The sequence below is a fragment of the Triticum dicoccoides genome, chromosome 3B, assembly GCF_002162155.2.
Source record: "Triticum dicoccoides isolate Atlit2015 ecotype Zavitan chromosome 3B, WEW_v2.0, whole genome shotgun sequence".
Lineage (NCBI taxonomy): Eukaryota > Viridiplantae > Streptophyta > Magnoliopsida > Poales > Poaceae > Triticum > Triticum dicoccoides.
Genome location: NC_041385.1, coordinates 786,875,087 through 786,881,808, shown reverse-complemented (window position 1 = coordinate 786,881,808; position 6,722 = coordinate 786,875,087). Strand labels below are relative to the sequence as shown.

At 49.9% G+C, this 6,722-nt stretch overlaps 1 pseudogene; it reads right to left on the bottom strand.

Moving 5' to 3' along the window:
• Positions 1-5,085: 5,085 nt before the first annotated feature.
• On the bottom strand, positions 5,086-6,308 carry LOC119282253 (annotated as a pseudogene).
• Positions 6,309-6,722: the final 414 nt, after the last annotated feature.

Here is a 6,722-nt window from a genome sequence, read left to right as displayed (position 1 = left end):
CCCCCCCCCCTCCCCCTCCTAGTCCAATTCGGACCAGAGGGAGAGGGGGCGCACGGCCCTTCCTGGCCGCCCCTCTCTCTTCCCACCAAGGCCCATGTGGCCCATTAACTCTCCGGGGGGTTCCGGTAACCCTCCGGCACTCCGATTTTCTCTGAAATCACCCGGAACACTTCCAGTGTCCGAATATAGTCGTCAAATATATCAATCTTTATGTATCGACCATTTCGAGACTCCTCGTCATGTCCGTGATCATATCCGGGACTCCGAACAAACTTCGGTACATCAAAACTTATAAACTCATAATAAAACTGTCATCGTAACGTTAAGCGTGCGGACCCTACGGGTTCGAGAACTATGTAGACATGACCTAGAACTATTCTCGGTCAATAACCAATAGCGGAACCTGGATGCCCATATTGGTTCCTACATATTCTACGAAGATCTTTATCGGTCAAACCGCATAACAACATACGTTGTTCCCTTTGTCATCGGTATGTTACTTGCCCGAGATTTGATCGTCGGTATCCAATACCTAGTTCAATCTCGTTACCGGCAAGTCTCTTTACTCGTTCCGTAATGCATCATTCCGTAACCAACTCATTTGGTCACATTGCTTGCAAGGCTTATAAAGATGTGCATTACCAAGAGGGCCCAGAGATACCTCTCCGACAATCGGAGTGACAAAACCTAATCTCGAAATATGCCAACTCAACATGTACCTTCGGAGACACCTGTAGTACTCCTTTATAATCACCCAGTTACGTTGTGACGTTTGGTAGTACCCAAAGTGTTCCTCCGGTAAACGGGAGTTGCATATTTCTCATAGTTACAGGAACATGTATAAGTCATGAAGAAAGCAATAGCAATATACTAAACGATCAAGTGCTAGGCTAACGGAATGGGTCATGTCAATCACATCATTCTTCTAATGATGTGATCCCATTAATCAAATGACAACACATGTCTATGGTTAGGAAACATAACCATCTTTGATTAATCAGCTAGTCAAGTAGAGGCATACAAGTGACTATATATTTGTCTATGTATTCACACATGTATCATGTTTCCGGTTAATACAATTCTAGCATGAATAATAAACATTTATCATGATATGAGGAAATAAATAATAACTTTATTATTGCCTCAAGGGGGCTCGGCAAGGAGACCCGCTATCTCCATACCTCTTCTTGTTTTGCGTAGAGGGCTTTTCGGCGCTGCTGAAGAACGCTCAGATGGAGAACAAGATCAAAGGGGTGTCGTTTGGGAGCACTGGCCCCCACGTCACACACCTGCTATTTGCGGATGACAGTATTGTTTTCTTGGAGGGCTCCCAAGATTCGATGCACACTTTGAGAAGTATCCTGGCTGATTATGAGGTGGCATCAGGACAGAAGGTAAACCTACAAAAATCATCTATATTTTTTGGTAAGGGTTGCAGGCAGGAGGACAAGGAAGGACTCAAGCAAGCTATTGGCATTACCTCTGAAGCCTTAAGTGAACGTTACCTCGGTTTACCAACACTGGTTGGGAGATCAAAAGAGGGCACGTTTAAATATGTAAAGGAATGCGCAACAGGCAAGGTCTCTGGATGGAAGGGACAAGGTTTGTCAAAGGTAGCAAGAGAAGTCCTAGTTAAATCTGTACTTCAAGCTACTCCTACTTTCACTATGAGCTATTTTCAACTCACAAAGAAAATGTGCGGGAACCTGAAATCAATCTCTTCAAAATTCTGGTGGGGTGCAGCAAATGGTGAAAGGAAAGTACATTGGATTTCTTGGGATAAGATGTGCAGGGCAAAGAGGGAGGGGGCATGGGTTTCCGGGATCCGGAGGTGTTCAACCAAGCATTGTTGGCTAAACAGGCGTGGAGAATCTTGCAGAACCCTACCTCTCTCTGCGCCCGAGTTCTTAAAGCACGGTATTTCTCTGAGGGATCAATTATGACATCTACGTGCCCAAGTGGGGGATCATACACCTTTCGAAGCATTTTGCATGGACGGGATTTGCTGCGGGAAGGACTTGTCTGGAGGATAGGTGATGGATCATCCATCAATGTACACCATGATAATTGGATTCCGCGGCAAGGGAGTCTTAAACCAGTGGGTCAAGTTTACGTACAGGGAATCACCAAGGTGGCTGACTTACTTACTACTGATGGTACTCGATGGGATGAAGCAAAGGTTGATGAAATGTTCACAGCTGATGATGCATGTGATATAAAGCAGATAGTGGTGGGCGGCCTGGGTAGAAGTGATTATCTGGCATGGAATTTCATGAAGAATGGACAATTCACAGTCAAATCAGCATACCACTTAAGGATGAGCATGAAGGGGGCGAGGACTGGACAGCCGGGATCCTCGTCTTCGCTCAGGATGCACAAAACTTGGTTGTCACTATGGAACACCGATGCACCAAATAAGGCGAAGATCCATACGTGGCGGTTGATGCGAAATGGTTTGGCTGTTGGAGATGAACTATATAAGCGTAGGATAAAAGGTGGTGTGTCTTGCGTGGCTTGTGGGAGAGAGGAGTCAGTATACCACCGGTTTTGGGCCTGCCCGCACTCAAAAGCTGTTCTGGAGGGCGCTAAGAGAGGAGTTGATGGCACCTGTAGTCATTCCGCCAGAGATGGATGGAACCTTTACAAGCATTTCTTCTTGGATGAAGGACTGGGTCGCTGATGCTAATGACGAAGAACGCGAGACAATGATCCAGGCGCTATATGGGATGTGGCTGGCAAGGAACGAGGCGAGGGACGGTAAGCGTATTGCGGACGCACGAACCATTGCTGAGAGAGTGGTCTCACACATGAATCAATGGAGAGAGGTACATCCGAAAACTGCCAGAGAAAACAAGCCGACGCAGGTAGAGAAGTGGAAACCGCTTGACTTGGGTTGGATAAAGGCGAATGCGGACGGTGCTACAACAAAACTCAGATCAAAGGGGGCTGGAGGAGTGGTCCTACGAGACCATGAAGGTGCGTATCGGGGAGGGGCTTGTGTGTTTCTTCCCAGCATATCCGGCCCAGAGCTCCTGGAAGTAATGGCCAGCCGGCGGGCGGTGCAACTTGCTATACAGCAAGGTTTTCAGAGAGTTCATCTAGAGCTTGACAGTAAGGAGGTTGTGGCAATGCTCAATGGCAGGAGCAAGAATCTAGTTGCGGTTGGGCCTCTTGTTGAAGAGATCAAGGAGCTACTTCAGACAAGACAGGACTACAAGGTGAGCTGGGTGCGAAGATCAGCAAATGGTGCGGCGCACAGACTAGCAAAAGAGGGTATTGGCATTGAAATGAATAAAGAGTGGCTTGATATGCCACCTGAATGTATTCTGCAGTGTGTTGCAGATGAAATTCCGGGTGTTGGTTAATTCTTGCAGCTAGTGCAGAGGAGACGTGAGTTTTTTGCTTAATTCCTGCAGTTAGTGCAGATGATACTTTCAGGTTTTGTGGACTTGGTTTGTTTTATTTCAATAAATGCCTTACCCCTCAAAAAAAACGAGTAGGAATTTCCCCACTGTCGTTGTCGGTCGTTGTGCATTACGCATTATTTCCCGTTTATTCTCTTTCCGTTGCGAGCATTGCATTGTTTGTAGTTTATTGCTATATTTTATTAGTTTCCTTTGTTTCTGTTTTTTCTATAGGTGTTTTGAGCCACCATGGAACAAGCACTATGAAAAGGTCAAGGTTGGATCAATGCGGAGGACTGCTAGTCACCAGCTTAGTCATTTTGATGTGTCAAATATGACATGTTCAAAGTTCTCAAATTGAATCTCCAATACCACAAGGGCATTGGGGTCATTCATATGAATCCAACAAGCCCAGGAACATCAGAATCGGAGTTAGTATAAAGAAATAACGGGCAAAATACTAAACTGCTCCTGAAGGTCCTGAGTTACAAGATGGTTTCTCGTACGACCATGTTCGGACACGCGATTCTATTTGGTCTTCATTTGTTCCCACGATATTTCCTTGGCCACCAAGGGAGGTATTGGGACTGGATTTGGCTCATCTAGACCCAAAAAGGCCTCCTATATATACACCTCCAACCCTAGTTGCCGACTATCATCATCTTACGAACGTTCATATCACCATATCTATCTCCCGAATTGCTCCAAGACTACCACCATAGAAGAAGGGCCAAGATCAAGGAGAAGGAAGAGGAGGCTTCGCCACCGTGCCATGCCACCCTTCGGTGCAGTGCCATCTCCACCGTCGCCACTCCATCGGTGCCATCTCCATCAACATCACTATGTCCTTCTCCTTCCCCTCATCAACACCACTATGTCCTCCTTCCCCAGACTTGATCGGCTTGTACCCTGACTCTTTCTTTTATGTTTATCATCTAAAATTCCAAATGAACTATGCATTTTATTGTTTTTTAATTGTTTGCCGGGTGTCTTGTAAAAAACACTCGGTAGAGACTGACACTCGGCAAAGAACCTTCTTTTGTCTAGTGTTTTTTGTTTGATGACTGTACCACTCGACAAAGTTTCTATTTGCCGAGTACAATTTTTCGCTCGGTGGTTTATTTTTTGAGGAAAAGCCATCATGGTGGTTTATATTTCATGCGCAAAAAATGATACATCATTTGTTAATTCATCTACTAGAAACCCTGGAGCTTTCGATTTCCGAACAATTGTATGAGAGAACTCCGAGTTTCTAGCCAATACATAATACAAGTAAAATTTCTAGCAAGAAAAGAACATTCTTCATAAATTGCGGCTGGCCGGGCCCAGCGAATTACCACCCCTTGCATGACTTCGATGAACTCCATGCAGTCGGACTCGACGCAAATTTTATTGCACCCAACTTCATTTACGAGTAAGAGCCCATCTCCACAAAGGGGTATCACTGCATGAAGCCGCGACCAAGAAACCAGCTTCATCTCGTAAAAAACAGTCCGCAAACAGCCCGACATTCGGCACCATGTCTTTTTAGAAGAACAGGCTTATTATTACATGCAGTAGTCGAATAATACACCGTCGATAAAAAAAGGCTTATTATTATTACAGGGAGTGGTCGAATGATATACCGTAGATAAACAAAGAGGCCTCATAAACAAACTTGTTATTACAGGCAGTGACAGTTCTAAGCGCTTCGAGTGAAATTGAATCTGCTGCAATCCATATAGTGTGGCAGGCTAGCAGCCTGAGAAACCCGAGCCGCTTCTTCTCCATGTCGAAGTCGAGCACGAGCTCCTCCAACTGGGCTCCTCCGAGTATCACCGCCGGCGCCCTGCCGGCGCCGGCATCCACCCCCTTCATCTCCACGAACCCAACGCACGCCGTCCCCGGCTTGACGTCCACCATGAAGTTTTTCCCAGTCATCCACCAGTCACTCCCGCCGTCGAGCGCCAGCCCGACGTTCGGCACCCAGTACCCGCCGGGGTTGTTGCCCAGCGACTTCGTGTCGTAGCACAGCTCGAACGGCGCCACAGGCTTCACGGCGCGCGCCACGGGCGCTCCGTTGGCAGGCTGCGCCGCTAGGGCCTTGGTGAACGCGTCCACCAATGGGCGGTACACGTCCCGGCGGAGCATGGCGTAGGGCAGCCTCGTGCTGAGCATCACGAGCGCGCGCTCTGAGACGGAGACGCGGGTGTCCTCCACTTGGATGGCCTTGACGGAGATGTAGTGCGCGGGGCTGCCGCCCTTGGTGACGAGCGGCGTGTACGGCATCGACCGCGTCAATTGCGGCCACGGGAGCGGGCCGCCGCCGAAGATGGCCGCGCCAGGGCCGCCGCTGGGGAGGCAGAGGAGGAACTTGTTGTCGACCTTCTGGGTGGACGCCACCTGAGCCGGCAGCGCCAGGCCGGAGCCCCCGAGCCCGGCCACGCCAGTGGAGCCCCGGGGCAGCGACGCCAGGAGCTTCCTCGGCGCGCACGCCGCCAGGACCCGGACGTTCACCTCGCTCACCGGGTAATTCCCGGTGGTGGTGCTGGCTACGAGCGTCGTGCGGGCGAGGCTCCCGGCGGCGCAGGCGCCGGTGACCGGGTTGTATGGGTACGCCTTGCACGGCTTGTGGTGCCTGTCGCTGCCGCAGCTGGACGCGGGGCAGCCCGGGGCCGGGTAGGCGTTGGCGAGGAGGCAGGTGGGGCTACTGCACGGGATGTCTGTCGGCAGATCGCCGCGCTGGCACGTGGACCAAACGAGCGGGCCGGCGATGTCAAGGACGAGGCTGGCGCCCTGGTGGAAGGGGATTGTGTAGAGGGAGGTGGTGGGGTCCTTGGTGACCGGTGCGAGCACCGGAAGACGTTGGCACGACGCCAGCGCAACGAGTGAGGTGGCCAGGACGAGGAGGAGCAGTCGTGCCATCTTTGCTTGCACAGATGGGCAGTGGAATACTCTTGTTTGTCAGAGTGGAACTGGATGTCTGGATCGACGCGTGTGCGTCTCATTTATATAGTGGGTTGGGTTCTACCGAGCGAGCAAGTACGATCTCTGCACACCGCAAGATATGCATGCAATGTGCGTAGACAAACCATGCTTGACCCTACGCGTCGACCAGCTCAAGAAAAGTATACTCGCATGCACGTGCGTTTGGAGCCCACTACCCACCAGATTGTTCGTTCTCTTGTAACCGCCACACTCTCGCTCTCTCGTCGCTTCCGATGTGCAGCAGCCGAGCAAAAGCAGGGCCTGCAGAAATTGACTAGCACTTCTCTCGTGCAGCGACCAGCGAGAGAAGGCCGCCGACTAGGAAACTTTACGTCGTTTACGAAGTGTACA